Raw genomic sequence first — 18,194 nt, forward strand, 5'->3', positions numbered from 1 at the left:
TTCCTTCAATCATAAGGTCAGAAGTGGAGATGTTGGCTGATAATTACACAATGTTCAGCATCATTCGCGACTCCTCACATACTGAAGTAGTACGTGTAGAAATGCAGCAAGACCTGGGCAATATCCAGGCTTGGGCTGATAAGTGGCAAGTAACATTCGTGCTATACAAGTGCCAGGCAATGGCCATCTCTAACAAGAGAGAATCTAACCATCTCCCCTTGACATTCAATGGCATTACCATCACTGAATCCCCCACTATCAACATCCTAGGGGCTACCGTTGATGAGAAACTGAACTGGAGTAGCCATATAAATACCATTTCTACAAGAGCAGGTCAGAGGCTAGGAATCCAGCAGCGAGTAACTCACCTCCTAACTCCCCAAAGCCTGTCCACCATCTACAAGGCACAAGTCAGGAGTGTGATGGAATACTTTCCACTTGCCTGGATGGGTGCAGCTCCAACAACACTCAAGAAGCTCGAAACCATCCAGGACAAAGCAGCCTGCTTGATTGGCACCCCATTCACAAACATCCATTCACAAACATTCATTCCCTCCACCACCGATGCACAGTGGCAGCAGTGTGTACCATCTACAAGATGCATTGCAGCAATGCACCAAGGCTCCTTAGACAGCACCTTCCAAACCTGCGACCTGTACCAACTAGAAGGACAAGGGCAGCATATGCATGGGAACACCACCATCTGCAAGTTCCCCTCCAAGACACACACCATCCCGATTTGGAACTATATCACGGTTCCTTCACTGTCGCTGAGTCAAAATCCTGGAAATCCCTTCCTAACAGCATTGTGGGTGTACCTACCTCACATGGACTGCAGTGGTTTAAGAAGGCAGCTCACCACCACCACCTCAGGGCAATTAGGGATGGGCAATAAATCCTTGCCTGACAAGCAACGCCCACATCCCATGAATGAATTAAAAAAAAGATTGACGTTTTGATAAGGTAACAGAGAGTGTTGATGAGGGTAATGCAGTTGATGTAGTGTTTATGGACTTTGAAAATGTGTTTGATAAAGTGCTGCATAATAGGCTTGCCAGCAAAGTTGGAGTCCATGGGTTAAAAGGGACACTGGCAGCATGGATGCAAAGTTGGCTGAGTGACAGATAGCAGATAGTAGTGGTTGTTTTTTGGACTGGAGGATGGTATGCAGTGAGGTTCCCTGGGGTCAGTACTAGGACTACTGCCTTTCTTGATAAATATTAATGACTTAGACTTGGGTGTACAAGGCACAATTTGCAATGAAACAAAACTTGAAGTATTGTGAACTGTGAGGAGAATAGTGATAGATATAAATAAAGGCATAGAGTTCAAAAGCTAGAAACATAGAAAATAGGAGCAGGAGTAGGCCATTCAGCCCTTTGCGCCTGCTCTGCCATTCATTACGATTATGGCTGATCATCCAACTCAGTAACCTACTCCCACTTTCCCCCCATATTCTTTGATCCCTTTCACCCCAAGAGCTATATCTAATTCCTTCTTGAAAACATACAATGTTTTGGCCTCAACTGCTTTCTGTGGTAGCGAATTCCACAGGCTCACCACTCTCTAGGTAAAGAAACTTCTCCTCATCTCAGTCCTGAAAGGTTTACCCCGTATCCTTAGACTATGACCCCTGGTTCTGGAGGTTCTAAAGGTTATGATGAACCTTTATAAAATACCGGTTCAGCCTCAACTGGAGTATTGTGTCCAGTTCTGGGCACCACACTTTAGGAAGGATGTGAAGGCTTTAGAGAGGGTGCAGAAAAGATTCACAAGAATGATTCTAGGGATGAATGACTTCAGTTACGTGGATAGATTGGGGAAGCTGGGGTTGTTCTCCATAGAGGAGAAGTTATTCAATATCATGAGGGGTCTAGACAGAGTAGATAGAAACTGTTACCTTTGGCAGAAGGATCAAGAAACATTCTTTTCTTTTTGGGCCTCCTTATCTCGAGAGACAATGGATACGCGCCTGGAGGTGGTCAGTGGTTTGTGAAGCAGCGCCTGGAGTGGCTATAAAGGCCAATTCTGGAGTGACAGGCTCTTCCACAGGTGCTGCAGAGAAATTTGTTTGTTGGGGCTGTTGCACAGTTGGCTCTCCCCTTGCGCCTCTGTCTTTTTTCCTGCCAACTACTAAGTCTCTTCGACTCGCCGCAATTTAGCCCTGTCTTTATGGCTGCCCGCCAGCTCTGGCGAATGCTGGCAACTGACTCCCACGACTTGTGATCAATGTCACACGATTTCATGTCGCGTTTGCAGACGTCTTTATAACGGAGACATGGACGGCCGGTGGGTCTGATACCAGTGGCGAGCTCGCTGTACAATGTGTCTTTGGGGATCCTGCCATCTTCCATGCGGCTCACATGGCCAAGCCATCTCAAGCGCCGCTGACTCAGTAGTGTGTATAAGCTGGGGATGTTGGCCGCTTCAAGGACTTCTGTGTTGGAGATATAGTCCTGCCACCTGATGCCAAGTATTCTCCGAAGGCAGCGAAGATGGAATGAATTGAGACGTCGCTCTTGGCTGGCATACGTTGTCCAGGCCTCGCTGCCGTAGAGCAAGGTACTGAGGACACAGGCCTGATACACTCGGACTTTTGTGTTCCGTGTCAGTGCGCCATTTTCCCACACTCTCTTGGCCAGTCTGAACATAGCAGTGGAAGCCTTACCCATGCGCTTGTTGATTTCTGCATCTAGAGACAGGTTACTGGTGATAGTTGAGCCTAGGTAGGTGAACTCTTGAACCACTTCCAGAGCGTGGTCGCCAATATTGATGGATGGAGCATTTCTGACATCCTGCCCCATGATGTTCGTTTTCTTGAGGCTGATGGTTAGGCCAAATTCATTGCAGGCAGACGCAAACCTGTCGATGAGACTCTGCAGGCATTCTTCAGTGTGAGATGTTAAAGCAGCATCGTCAGCAAAGAGGAGTTCTCTGATGAGGACTTTCCGTACTTTGGACTTCGCTCTTAGACGGGCAAGGTTGAACAACCTGCCCCCTGATCTTGTGTGGAGGAAAATTCCTTCTTCAGAGGATTTGAACGCATGTGAAAGCAGCAGGGAGAAGAAAATCCCAAAAAGTGTGGGTGCGAGAACACAGCCCTGTTTCACACCACTCAGGATAGGAAAGGGCTCTGATGAGGAGCCACCATGTTGAATTGTGCCTTTCATATTGTCATGGAATGAGGTGATGATACTTAGTAGCTTTGGTGGACATCCGATCTTTTCTAGTAGTCTGAAGAGACCACGTCTGCTGACGAGGTCAAAGGCTTTGGTGAGATCAATGAAAGCAATGTAGAGGGGCATCTGTTGTTCACGGCATTTCTCCTGTATCTGACGAAGGGAGAACAGCATGTCAATAGTCGATCTCTCTGCACGAAAGCCACACTGTGCCTCAGGGTAGACGCGCTCGGCCAGCTTCTGGAGCCTGTTCAAAGCGACTCGAGCAAAGACTTTCCCCACTATGCTGAGCAGGGAGATTCCACGGTAGTTGTTGCAGTCACCGCGGTCACCTTTGTTTTTATAGAGGGTGATGATGTTGGCATCGCGCATGTCCTGGGGTACTGCTCCCTCGTCCCAGCACAGGCATAGCAGTTCATGTAGTGCTGAGAGTATAGCAGGCTTGGCACTCTTGATTATTTCAGGGGTAATGCTGTCCTTTCCAGGGGCTTTTCCGCTGGCTAGGGAATCAATGGCATCACTGAGTTCCGATTTGGTTGGCTGTATGTCCAGCTCATCCATGACTGGTAGAGGCTGGGCTGCATTGAGGGCAGTCTCAGTGACAGCATTCTCCCTGGAGTACAGTTCTAGGTAGTGCTCAACCCAGCGGTCAAGAAACAAAGGACACAGATTTAAGGTGATTGACAAAAGAACCAAAAGTGACGAGGATTTTTTTTTTTTACACAGCATATGGTTACATTCTGGAATGCACTGCCTAAAGGGGTGGTGGAGGCAGATTCAATTGTAGCTGTCAAAAGGAAATTGGATAAACACTTAAAGGATTTTTTTTTTGCAGAGCTATGGGGCAGGGGAGTGGGACTAGCTAAAATTGCTCTTGCAGAGAGTTGGCATGGTCTCAATAGGCTGAATGACCTCCTTCTGTACTGTAACCATTCTATGATTCTAGGTGAGGTAAAAGTGACAGCCCTTGACATCAAAACTGCATTTGACCGAGTGTGGCACCAAGTAGCCCTAGCGAAACTGAAGTCAATGGAAATCAGGGGGGAAACTCTACATTGATTGGAGTCATACCTAATACAAAGGAAGATGGTTGTGATTGTTGGAGGACAATCATCTCAGCCCCAGGATATTGCTGCAGGAGTTCCACAGAACAGTGTCCTAGGCTCAACCATCTTCAGTTGCTTCATCAATTACCTTCCCTTCAGCATAAGGTCAGAAGTGGGATTGTTCATTATGATTGCAGTATTCATTTCCATTCCTCACATAATGCAACTCCTCAGATAATGAAATAGTTCTTTCTAACATGCAGCAAGATCTGGACAACATTCAGGCTTGACCTAATAAGTGGCCGGTAACATTTGCCTCAAGCCAGTGAGGGGCAATGACCATCTCCAACAACAAAGTTTCTCACCATCTCCCACTGACATTCAATGGCATTACCATCACTGAATCACCCTCCAACAACATCCTGGGGTTACCATTGACCAGAAACTTAACCAGACCAGCCATGTAAATACTATGGCTACAAGAGCAGGCCAGAGGCTGGGAATTCTGTGGTGAGTAGCTCACCTCCTGGCTCCCCAAAGCCTGTCCACCATCTACAAGGCACAAGTCAGGAGTGTGATGGAATACTCTCCAATTGCCTGGATGAATGCAGTTCCAACAACACTCAAGCAGCTGGACACCAACCAGGATAAAGCAGCCTGCTTGATTGGCACCCCATTCACCAACTTAAACATGCACTCCCTCCACCACCGGTGCACAACAGTGTGTACCACCTACAAGATGAACTGCAACAACTTGTCAAGGTTTCTTCGACGTCACCTTCCAAGTCACACATTTTCCTGACTTGGAACTATATCGTCATTGTGTCATCATTGCAGGGTCAAAATCTTGAAACTCCCTCCCTAACAGTACTGTGGATGTACCTACACCACATGGACTGCAGTGGTTCAAAAAGGCAGCTCACTACCACCTTCTCAATGCCAATTATGGATGGACCATAAATGCTGGCCTTGCCAGCAACACCCAGATCCCATGAATGAATAATAAAAAAGATTAAAACCAATCATTCAGTTGCCTTTGCTGCTTTGCCCCCCCCCCCCCCCAAACACACACACACATTCCCTTTTCCCATCAAACCACCCCTTAGTTCTCTTGGACTTTCCCTGAACCTACCTCTTTCTCTACGTTCTCACCTATTTTGCTGTATGACCTCTCCAAGCTTATCTCATTCATGAGATTCACTTCCTGCTTCTTGATCCCAATTCCACTAAACTGCTGGCCACCCAGTTTCTCTTCTTGGCTCCCATTTTTGCTGATACTGTAAATGATTTCCTCTCCTCAGATATGAAGTCTCTTTCGCAACTGCCCTGATTACCGTTCCACAAAAATTGCACCCTCGAATGTGTAACTGCCTTCCAAATCTGTCCCCACCTTTCCCGCAAATCCATGTCTGAAACTCTCCAATCAGGATTCTGGCTCTGGCACAGAACCAAATCAGCCCTGACCAGTCACAAATGGCATCCTTCATCACAGGACCGTAATGGCACTGCATTATCCCTCCTTAACCTCCCTACAGCTTTTGGCACAGTTGACCATCCTCCTCTAATGCTTCTCCCTTGTTGTCCAGCTCAGTGGAAGAGGCCTCACTTGGTTCTATTCTCGCCTATCTGATCATAGCCAGAGCATCTCCAGCAATTGACTTGCTGTCCTACACGCAATCTTGTGTGAGTGGCAGTTTCCTCCAGTTAAACATTGGGAAGACTGAAATCATCGTCTTCAAGCCCCACCATACACTCTATACCCTTGCCTCAATTCCATCCTCTCTTGGGCCACTGTCTCATGCTAATCCAGACTGTTCACAACCTCAGTGTCTTGATGAACTCTGTGCTGAGCTTATGACCCTGTAACAGCGGTTCTCAAAGTATGGTATATGGACCACGAGGGTCTGCGGGCTAGTCCGAAATGCAAGGCACTGATGTGCAATGCCATGGCCAAGGCCATATGAGAGAACTCACATGACATCAGACGACCAGACAGGCTCCAGCATGTGCGGCACAAGTCGTTATAAGTGCCAGCAATAACAATATAGTTTTAAAAGCAAGATTTATGTTACTGTTACAACCTGCAACTGCGAGATTGGATTTTTAACACTTGTGGAGCTGAAAACAAAGAAGAGGAACCAGCTAACATGGAGTCTGACATGAGACTGAAGCTCTCCAGCTTGGAATCAGACATTACCTCATTGGTGTCTCATTAAAAAGAGTGCCATTCTTCCCATTAATTCTGATGAGCTATTAGCGGTGGCAAGCAAAAGCAGATGGGGAAATGGTCTGTGGGGTCTTTCGCCCCGCCTAAGTGGTCTGTGGATGAAAAAGTTTGAGAATCACTGCATGATAATCATCTCCATCACAAAGACCACCTATGTCTACCTCTGTAACATAACCCGGCTCCATCCCTACCTCAGCAAATATGCTACTGAAAACCTCAACCATGCCTCTGTCACCTCCAGATTGGACTAGTCCAATGCGCTCATCATCACCTCCCATCATCCACCTTCCATACTCAGTTCATCTAAAACTACTGCTTGTATGCTATCGCACTTACCACCTCTGTCCTTGCTGGCATACATGGACTGCTGGTCCCCCAAGAGCTCCAATTTAAAATTCTCATCCTTATGTTTAGATTAATTCATGGCCTTGCCCCTCCCTATCACTGTAAACTCCTCCAGTCCTTTAATGCCCATCTCCCTGAACAATGGTTTTGGGCAAGCAACCTCCCCATACTCGCTCCTGCCTTTGACCCACCATTGGTTCCTTAGGCCCATTTTCTGGAATTCCCTGCCTAGGTCCCTCCACTTGTCCAGCTCCCCCTCCTTTAACACTCTCCTTAAAGACTCAATTTTTGGCCATGCCTCCAATGTCTCCTTTGGCTCAGAGTCCATTTATCTCAGATTATGCCTCTGTGAAATGCCTTAGGATGTTTTTTTCTATATTCAAGGCACTATATTGCAAGTTATTGACGTGGAAAGGATGTTTTGATTTGCTTAATCCCAAACATTGTTTTAAGATGTATATTTATGCAAACAACACAAGTTTCATTATTCTGTTTTATTAAAAACAAAATCAGCATGACCCCAGCATGCTATTTATCATTGCTGAACTGGCCGAGATTCATGCTCACTCCTGCCAGGGCAGTAGCTGATGCCAGCTGCTTTATATCAAATGCATAACTGCAGGATTGTCATTACCCAAGCTATGATTTTCATAAGTTTATATAATTTTTGTGCTATTTATAGTGTTATGTTCATAAATATTCCATAGATGTGGCATTTGGTGTGGCACAAGGCCACATAAACCATAACATTCCTATCTTTGTGTTGAGCTACTGCTTCTCCAGTGCATACTGGTGGGTATGTTACAATTGGCCTCAAGTGGAAAAATTAGAAAGGGTTCTCATGACTACTTATTGCCATAAATACAATTGTGTAAGTCTTGGGTATGGCTCCGTTTTTTTAATTGACCAAGCCATTTTATATCTAATACTGCAGTATACAATTTTAGGACATAAGGAAGTCATGATTTATATTCAAGTATTAATTTGCAGCTTTCAATATTTTTTCATGCTGTAAGTGAAACTTAAAAAGGTATTTGGAAAGTTCCTAATGCTGGGAAAGTTTCTAGCATTAGTGGAGATCAGTTGTCTCCCACAATTGAGAGAGGAAATCAGAAGTGGAATCTATATTGTGCTGCTCTAAACCTATCCCTCAGCCACATGAGGTATGTGAGCAGAAAAAACATGGGGGAAATGGTCTATCCCTTTTCGACCCCAGCCATCCCGTCACTTTCATAGAAGAGTCAAATATTGGAGGGGAGTGGATAGTTGAGCATTGCAAGAAAATAGCATTGTGACAGCTACCTGGGAACCTTGCACAAACTTACATTATCCTGTTTCTGTGATCGGAAAGGAACTTCACATTAATTGAGTGGTAGCCCTTCCTGTTTATGAATAGGGTACATACCCAAAAAACATTGTCCTGGCGGCTTCTTCCAATGCTTATCAATTTTTCTACAGTTTCCATAACCTCACCATGTTTGCACTTCTCAGGGTTCCGAACTGGTGGTTGATCCATAGCCAGCAGAAGTATATCCAGCTCTGATCCACCTCTGGGCAAGATACTGAGCTGTACAGATCAGGAAGGTCCTATATTTAATCCCAAGTCAGTGCTAAGCCTGCTGACCTGGGCTGAATAGCGATGGGAGCATTATCATTGGTGTCAGTTCTATCAGGTTGTGGGGAAAGGAAATGAAAACATTCCTGATCACTAACAGCTCATTCTTCCCCAAAAGTCTTCATTTGTGGACTTTGGGTGATGACAATTTTGGTCCCAGTTATAATAAACCCCATGGTCAAGTAGTCTGCTGACACTTGCTGTTTTGTATAACACAACATGATTTGCCACTTTAGTGAGGTACTAGAGAGCAACAGGTGCATTTGGAACTAAAGTTCAGCATGAGTAAATGACTTGAGGAGAGATGGAGAGAAAATTAGAGGCAAAAAGAACTGAGATAATTTACCAACATTTTCCATTGGAAACAGCTGAAACCAGCAAATTGGCAGAACATGTGGAGCAGGCAGGAAATGACCAGGCCACAGAAAACAAAATTCCTGAAATATTTTATGATTCAATGTTTTTTCCCAGAAATTTAGCATAAAGTTTTTGGTAACACTCCAGGTTCAGATACTTTTAACTGCTGTTATTGAGGCAATTGGATCTTGTTTCCAGCAAACGTAAAAGATTATTTTTGAATTATAATCAAATTCCAACAGCCACATGCTTGAGAAGAACCAGATAAATGTAACAGGAAACAGTATTCAGGCAAATCCCAGCTGCTCAGCTAGGATTAGAATGAAGACTTGATGCCTGATGGGTTTAGAAGACATGGGAAAAATATCCATGAGTCATCCTTTCAATTGTCCTTATGTGACTATTATATTTTTATTGGCAAAACACTGGGAAAACGATACAGGCATAGCACAAGTTAGATGCAGAGAAACGTTCTTTCGGCATTGCACAGCAATGTGCCTCAGTCACAGCTTCAGAAGGGCAACCCTACTGCATCAGTGTGGCCTTTTGCATTCCCCTGCAATACCCATTCTCTCACCTCTGTCGGTCATTGACTGTCTGTCCTGTTAAATTACAGAATCACAGAATTGTTACAACGCAGAAGGAGGCCATTCAGCCCATCGTGTCTGCCCTGGCTCTCTGAAACAGCAATTCACTCAGTTCCATTCCCCCACCTTCTTCCTGCACATTCTTTCTTTTCATATAACTGTCTAATTCCCTTTTGAATGCTTCAATTGAACCTGCCTCCAGCACATTCTCGGGCAGCGCATGCCAGACCTTAACCACTCACTGCATGAAAAAGATTTTCCGCATGTCACTTTTGCTTCTCTTACCAAATACTTTAAATCTGTGCCCTCTCGTTCTTGATCCTTTCACGAGTGAGAACAGTTTCTCTCCATCTACTCAGCCCAGACCCCCTCATGATTTTTAATACCTCTATCAAATCACTTCTCAGCCTTCTCTTCTCCATGGAAAACAGTCCTAACTTCTTCAATCTATCTTCATAACTGACGTTCCTCATCCCTGAACCATTCTCGGGAATCTTTTCTGTACTCTCTCCAATGCCCTCACGTCTTTCCTAAAGGGCAGCACCCAGAACTGGATGCAATACTCCAGCTGAGGCTGAACTAGTATCTTATACATGTTCAACATAACTTCCTTGCTCTTGTACTATATGCCCATATTAATAAAGCCCAGGACACTGTATGCTTTATTAACCGCTCTCTCAACATGTCCTGCCACCTTCAACGACTTATGCACATATACATCCAGGTCTCTCTGCTCCTGCACTCCCTTTAGAATTGTATCCTTTATTCTATATTGTCTCTCCATGTTCTTCCTACCAAAATGAATCACTTCACATTTCTCTGCATTGAACTTCATCTGCCACCTGTCTGCCCATTCCACCAACTTGTCTATGTCCTTTTGGAGTTCTACACTATCCTTCCCACAGTTCACAATACTTCCAAGTTTCGGATCATCTGCAAACTTTGAAATTGTGCCCTGTACACCAAGGTCTAGGTCATTAATATGTATCAGGAAAAGCAAGACAAAACCAACACTGATCCCTGGGAACTCCACTACACACCTTCCTCCAGCCCAAAAAACATCCATTAACCACTACTCTTTGTTTCCTGTCACTCAGCAAATTCCATATCCATGTTTCTACTCTCTTTTTTATTTCATGAACTCTAATCTTGCTCACAAGTCTGTGGTGTGGCACTGTATCAAACCCCTTTTGAAAGTCCATGTACACCACATCAACTGCATTGCCGTCATCAACCCTCTCTGTTAGCTCCTCAAAAAACTCCAGCAAGTTAGTTAAATATGATTTTCCCTTAAGAAATCCATGCTGGCTTTCCTTAATTAACCCACATTTGTCCATGTGGCTATTATTTTGTCCTGAATTATTTTTTCTAGAAGTTTCCCCACCACTGAATTTAAACTGACTGACCTGCAGTTGCTGGGCTTATCTTTGCACCCTTTTTTGAACAAGGGAGTAACATTTGCAATTCACCATCCTCTGGCACCACCCCCAAGTATAAGGAAGACTGAAAAATTATGGCCAGTACCTCCGCGATTTTCACGCTCACTTCCCTCAGTATCCTTAGATGCATCTTATCTGGTCCTGGTACTCTATCCACTTTAAGTACAGACAGCCTATCTAATACATCCTCTTTATCAATTTTAAACCCTTCTAGTGTCTGAATTACCTCCTCTTTCACCATTGCCTGGGTTGCATCTTCTTCCTTGGTAAAGACAGATATAAAGTATTCATTTAATACCTCAGCTATGTCCTCAGCCTCCATGCGTAAATCCCCCTTATGGTCCTTAATCGGCCCCACTCCTCCTTTTACCACCCTTTTACTAGCTACATGTCTGTAGAAAACTTTGGGATTCCCTTTAATGTTAGCTGCCAGTCTCTTTTCATGCTCTCTCTTTGCTTGTCTTATTTGTTTATTCACTTCCCCTCTGGACTTTCTATATTAAGCCTGGTTCCCAATAGTATTTCCTACCTGGCATCTGTCATAAGCATACCTTTTCATCTTTATCTTAATCTCTACCTCTTTTGTCATCCAGGGGGCTCTGGATTTGTTTTCCCTACCTTTCTCCTTCAAGGGAACATACCTTGATTGTGCCCAAACTATCTCTTCTTTGAAGATAGCCCATTCTTCAGTTACTCTCTTTCCTGCCAACCTTTGACTCCAATTTATTCGCCCCCAGCTCCATTCTTACCCCATTGCATTATTCTTACTCTGGATTGTTCTTTGTCCTTTTCCGTAGTCAGCCTGAAGCTTATGATACAATGATCACTGTCCCCTAAATGCTCCCCTACTGATACTTGATCCACTTGGCCCACATCAGTCCCAAGAACCAAGTCTAACAGTGCCTCCTTTCGCATTGGACTACCATTATACTGCTGTAGAAAGTTTTTCTGAACTCACTCTAGGAACTCTTGACCCTCACTGCCCTTTACACTACTATTATCCCAGTCAATGTTTGGATAATTAAAGTCCCCCATTATAACTGCCCTATAGATTTTGCAACTCTCTGTAATTTCCTTGCAAATTTGTCCCTCCATGTCCTTCTCACTAGTTGGTGACCTAAAGACAACACCAAGCAATTTTAACATGGGGCGACAGCAGTGAGAAATGGCCCACCCACCCCAAGCTAATCAAGGCCCTTCCGTGGCCAATTACTGCCACTTTAGAGCTTCCTCCTGCTGCCACTGGTATTTTACCCATGGCAGCTGGACAACAAATGTCCCAAGAACCCCTTCTTGCGGGCTGGGGGAGGGGACCTCCTGATCGGGCACCCTGTGCCCCACAGAGGGCCGCCCCTAAGCCCAACCGCCCCCAATGGACAACATTCCCCCCCCCGCCTTCCCTTGCCGGAGCCCAGCCGATTGTCCCCGGTGAGGCCCCAGAAACTTACCTGAGTTTTGGGGCCGTCCTTCCTCTTGCTTCCGATGGCTGGGTGTAGACCCAGCAGTGGCCACCGCTCCCAGTGGCACTGCTGGGACTAAAAGCAGCTGGCCCGCTGATCAGCTGGCAGCTCCATTAGGTGGGACTTTCTGCCTCAAGGAGGTGGAAGTCCCGCCCAAGACCAATTAAGGGCCTGGGGAGCGAAAAATCCTGGCATGACTCCTCAGGCCCGGCGGAGGCGGGCTCACCACCGATTTTTCAGCCGGTGGGCGGGACCTCCTGCCCAAGATAAAAACTCCGACCGTTAGGTCAGATGTCCAAAGGCTTTGTCAAATAGGTAGATTTTAAGGAGTGTCTTAAAGGAGGAAAGTGAGGTAGAGAGGCAGAGAGGTGTAGAGAGGGTATTCCAGAGCTTGGGGCCAATGGTGAGGTGATTAAAATCAGAGTTACACAAAAGGCCAGAATTAGAGGAGCACAGATATCTAGGAGGGTTGTGGGGCTGGAGGAGATTACAGAGATAGGGAGGGGTGTGGCCATGGAGGGATTTGAAAAGAAGGATGAGAATTTCAAACTCAAGGCATTGCTTGACTGGAAGCCATTGTAGGTCGGCGAGCACAGGGGTGATAGGGGAATGGGACCTGGTGCAAGTTACGACATGGATAGCAGAGTTTTGGATGACCCCAAGTTTATGGAGAATAGAATGTGGGAGACTATCCAGGAGTGCATTAGAATGGTGAAGTCTAGAGGTAACGAAGGCATGAATGAGGATCTCAGCAGCAGATGAGCTGAGACAGGGGTGAAGTCAGACGATGTTAAGAAGGTCGAAATAGGCAGTCTTAGTGATGGCACGAATATTAGGTTGGAAGTTCATCTCAGGGTAAAATGTGACACCAAAATTGCAAACAGACTGGCTTAATCTGAGACTGTTGCCAGGGTGAGAATTGAAGTCAGGAGCTAGGCAACCGAGTTTGGAGCGGGGAACGAAAACAATGGCTTCAGTCTTCCCAATATTTAATTGGAGGAAATTTCTGCTCATCCAGTACTGGATATCAGTTAAGCATTCTGATAATGTAGTAATTTAGTAATGATCATTTGATTACATAATTAGACACTGAAAAGGTAAATGATATAAGAAAGAAGTGTATTAATTATACGTAATCTGTAAAAGAGAGGTGAAGATTTTTTAAAGTTTGCTGCATTTAACTATTAGAAGGCCATCAGCTCAATATCCAGGCTTTATAAGGACTGAAAGATTTTTTAAAAGTTAGTTGTTCTCAACATGTTGACAGAGTTTCATTTATTGCTCACCCCAAGTTGTCCTGAAATGTGGTGGTGATTCTTCTCCTTGAAGCACTGCAGTCCAATTAGCAATATTTTCACATAGTAATAGAGAAAGGGACCATACTGGTTTATTCAGAGGAAAAAGGAGTTTGTTAAACTGAATGATTTCAATAAAACAATAACAACTTGCATATAAATATAATATATATATAGCACCTTTAATGTTGTAAAACCCCAAGGCACTTCATAGCACTGTCAAATAAAATTTGACATTGAGCCACATAAGGAGCTATTAGGACAGGTGACAAAAAGCTTGCTTTAAGAGGTTGGTTTTAAGGATCATCTTGAAGAAGGAGAGGTAGTGAGGCAGAGATATTTAGAGAGAGATTTCCAGAGCTAAGGGCCTAGGCAGCTGAAAGCATGTCTGCCAATGGTCAAGTGATTATTTGATGTCCAATTGAAAGATAAAGGCCTACAGTGACTAACAGGGTATGTTTTCCAACCAAGCTACATTTCTCTTTCTTTAGAGTTATGTATATATTGCTTTTGTTTTCAGCTCAATTAAAATTATGATAATTGGCAAAAAAGCGAAAGAGATTAGGAGAATTTCCATTACTCACCAAATCATGATGATCTCAAATGCATTATCTGAAGGGGTTGTGGAATCAGATTCAGTAGTAACTTTCAAAAGGGAAATGGATATATAATTGCGTATGAAAAATCTGCAAGGCTATTGGGACAGAGTAGGGGAGTGGGACTAATTGGCAGCTCTTTCAATGGGCTGGCATCGACAGATGGGCCGAATGGCCTCCTTCTTTGCAGTACATGGAACATAGAACATTACAGCGCAGTACAGGCCCTTTGGCCCTCGATGTTGCGCCGACCTGTGAAACCATCTGACCTACACTATTCCATTTTCATCCATATGTCTATCCAATGACCACTTAAATGCCCTTAAAGTTGGCTAGTCTACTACTGTTGCAGGCAGGGCGTTCCACGCCCCTACTACTCTCTGAGTAAAGAAACTACCTCTGACATCTGTCCTATATCTATCACCCCTCAACTTAAAGCTATGTCCCCTCGTGTTTGCCACCCTATCTAACCCTCTGATTATCTTATATGTCTCTATTAAGTCACCTCTCCTCCTCCTCTCTAACGAAAACAACCTCAAGTCCCTCAGCCTTTCCTCATAAGACCTTCCCTCCATACCAGGCAACATCCTAGTAAATCTCCTCTGCACCCTTTCCAAAGCTTACACAACCTTCCTATAATGCGGTGACCAGAACTGCGCGCAATACTCCAGGTGCGGTCTCACCAGAGTTTTGTACAGCTGCAGCATGACCTCGTGGCTCCGAAACTCGATCCCCCTACTAATAAAAGCTAACACACCATATGCCTTCTTAACAGCCCTATTAACCTGGGTGGCAACTTTCAGGGATTTATGTACCTGGACACCAAGATCTCTCTGTTCATCTACACTACCAAGAATCTTCCCATTAGCCCAGTACTCTGCATTCCTGTTCTCCTTCCAAAGCGAATCACCTCACACTTTTCCGCATTAAACTCCATTTGCCATCTCTCAGCCCAGCTCTGCAGCCTATCTATGTCCCTCTGTAACCTACAACATCCTTCGGCACTATCCACAACTCCACCGACCTTCGTGTCATCCGCAAATTTACTAACCCACCCTTCTACACCCTCATCCAGGTCATTTATAAAAATGACAAACAGCAGTGGCCCCAAAACAGATCGTTGCGGTACACCACTAGTAACTAAACTCCAGGATGAACATTTGCCATCAACCACCACCCTCTGTCTTCTTTCATGATAAACACAATGTACACAGGTCTACAGCAATGATTCTTGTCTCCCTTTACATCAGTTTGGTTTTATTTTATTCCTGAATCCTTTGAATAGTGGGTTCGTAGGACAGTTTCACATGACTTATTTTGTATATACAGAATCTGGTTGAAGGGCTGACCGTAATACATATCACCACCAAAGTTGAAAAGAGGTGGTGAGAATTAAGGTAAATCAGGAAATAGTGTTAATTAGTGGCATCAATCGTGGGATTTAAAATACCTAAAGATTGTCGGAGGAATACAAAACCAAGCGAGATCAATTATTCTATTCATTAAGGTCTTTGTGAATTGTTTTTAAGAATATTAATTTTATTTGGGGTCAGATTTTAACTGATGGTTTGAAATTCACTTTGAAATATCAATAGCTCATTAGTCTCTCTGTCTGCTTCAGTGAATCTATCAGCCAGCCTTAAGGGGAGGCTTTGTCCTTCTGCTCATCCTACTACAGAAGGATTGTGCTGGCTCCAGGCCAGGCTGTTACATACACATTTCATTGCTCGGCATGGTCTGGACTCTCTGGGGACTTAACATTGCTTGACTTTTTGTTGGAGTCTGCTCACTTCCTTCGCCTTACGCTTCCCACAATCCACCTCTGTGTTTGTGTCTCTTTTTTTTTAAACCAGTAGATATCCTTAGATTTCTGTTAGAAGCAAACCCTGTTAGCAAAGTATTTATTGATTGTTAAGCTTTTTGCTGAGAAACAAGTCTGTATCTGTCGCTCTGATACAATTTATGGACTGCCAGCCACTGTCTCCCGGATCGTTGCGGGATGGCCCTGATGAAGAACTCATCTGAACTCTTTAACAGTAAGATCTTTTTGATTAAGCAGAAAGTGTGTGTATATATTTATGCTCCATGTTAAAATCCCTGAAAACATTCCCAATGAGCAGGAAGAGGGAACAGATTTATAATTAAATGTTTTCAGTTCTGCCTTCAGGGAGATAAATGCTCCTGTCATTAAATATTTTTAAATGTATATTCTCTGCAGACGTTTCGGTGGAACACGTCAGATTGCTAATGTTGGACGGAAATGTAATGTGTACGCTGCCTCAGTCTGTATTAGCCTGGAGCAGAGGAATGACCTTCGCTGCAGTTCAGCTTCAAGCTGGAGTATGGAGCTGCTCTGTGCCATTTTGAGAAATTCCAGTGTTTAATTTTTCTGTGATCCACAGCTTTTCATTGAGGAACAGAAACTGCAAGAAGTAACAGCAGTTTAGAAACTTCTGGCTGCTATAAACGGAAAACAAAGTCAGCTTCTCAGCTGCTGCGGGGAAACTTCTGCTGCCCAAGTACAACTGGATGACTGACGTCTGATTGTAAGTATCGCTGAACTGTGCCATATCCTTTTCACGACTTGATAAAATAGTTTTATATTTTTAAAAATCTCCACGGAGTTTAGGAACTTGTTCAACGTTATACTTGTTTCTGTAACAGATAAGTACAGAAAAGAAGAAACCAGAAATGTTGAAAATCTGGACTAAATAGTTCAAAAATACACAGAACGACATTTCAGGTAGGAGCCTTCATCCCATTTCCAGTATATATTTAACCAATTTCCTCTCCACTTTTTCTCAAGACAACGATTCTTACTCGGGTTTGGTTCCCCTCGGAACCTAATGAGCCGCTGGGAAAATTTATCCAGCATTTTCTGTTTTTTTTTTAATATAATGGATGACATTCCGGTGGTGGTGGTGTTATTATCATGTTCATCTGTCACAGCACATTAACAGACTTCAGTCTCCGTCAAATAATTTCTAAAAAAGCAGCCTCAGCACCTTTCGTGCATAGCGTAACTCCCAAGAAAATTATTGTTGTTCCGTGGCTAAATAAATATTTAACAGCATAACACCAGCCAACAGTCTGCAAGTTGTTTCGAATGAGCATTTTTTCTGCAATAAAACTTAGTTTGCAAGCTTCAATTCTCCTGAGGTTATTTTTTGGCCTCTCTTTTTGCGTCCAAACACGAAATAGACTTCCAGTAATGAGCGGGAGGGGATGGGGTGCTGGTAAGTGTATGAGGATTACAGCTTGTTGCCGTTGTACAAAAGTTGGTATTTCCTGTCCCAATCTTGAACCTGGATATCACACGTGACAATAATTAAATAACAATGAGGTTTTCACTATGCAGGTCTGCCTGATGTTAATAGTGACAGTGGTTTGAGAACCCGAACGCATCAGTGTTGTGCTGATAGAGGGAAGAATAAAAACATGCTTGCTGATGTGATAATGAGGCTAAAGTCAAGGATGGCTCCGTAATTTAAATGTTATGTCTGGGTTTCAAGCTGTAATTACCTTAAACAAGTCTGTAATGCTGTCTGTAATGCTGCTGGAACCAACAGTTACAGCAGAGACAACAGTTATAATTATAAGTTTAAAATAGGTAAGAATATTGATAGTAAACACTAGACACTTGGAAAATATCCCTGGTCTGTGGTGAGTTGGCTGATTTTAGCCGAAGTAGAGATTGTTGCTTTGCAGTTTGTTTCAATGCCCCCTGGGTTAGGGAGACGGAAGGCAGCCAGGCTCCCGAGTCACAGCAGAGTACAGAAATGCCTTCTGGAAAATGCATGTTGTGTGGGTTTTGGGTGAGGAAAGTGTGGTTGTGAAGCCTTCTACAACACAAATAGCCTAGGAAAGGCGTAGGGTCAGTCCTGAAGAATGGCCATTTGTGCAAGGTACTGGAAAACAATTTACCACCACTGGACAACACCCCAAAAGGGTTAGTATTTTAAGGAAAGGGGCGAATGGTAGACTTCCACACTTCATGTTCATTTGAGACTAAAATGAAAGAAACGATTATTTTGAAGCAATTTTGAAT

At 44.0% G+C, this 18,194-nt stretch overlaps 1 protein-coding gene across 1 annotated transcript in view; it reads left to right on the plus strand.

Moving 5' to 3' along the window:
• The first annotated feature begins 15,861 nt into the window (after nt 1-15,861).
• Nucleotides 15,862-18,194, plus strand: part of ston1 (stonin 1) — a 113,334-nt gene continuing 111,001 nt past the window's right edge. Inside the window, exons 1-3 of the mRNA XM_068045699.1 lie at nt 15,862-16,182; nt 16,549-16,692; nt 16,811-16,889. The gene's annotated coding sequence lies outside the window, so the exon portion shown is untranslated. The remainder of the gene's footprint in view (nt 16,183-16,548; nt 16,693-16,810; nt 16,890-18,194) is intronic.

This window comes from Heterodontus francisci, chromosome 13 (assembly GCF_036365525.1).
Source record: "Heterodontus francisci isolate sHetFra1 chromosome 13, sHetFra1.hap1, whole genome shotgun sequence".
Lineage (NCBI taxonomy): Eukaryota > Metazoa > Chordata > Chondrichthyes > Heterodontiformes > Heterodontidae > Heterodontus > Heterodontus francisci.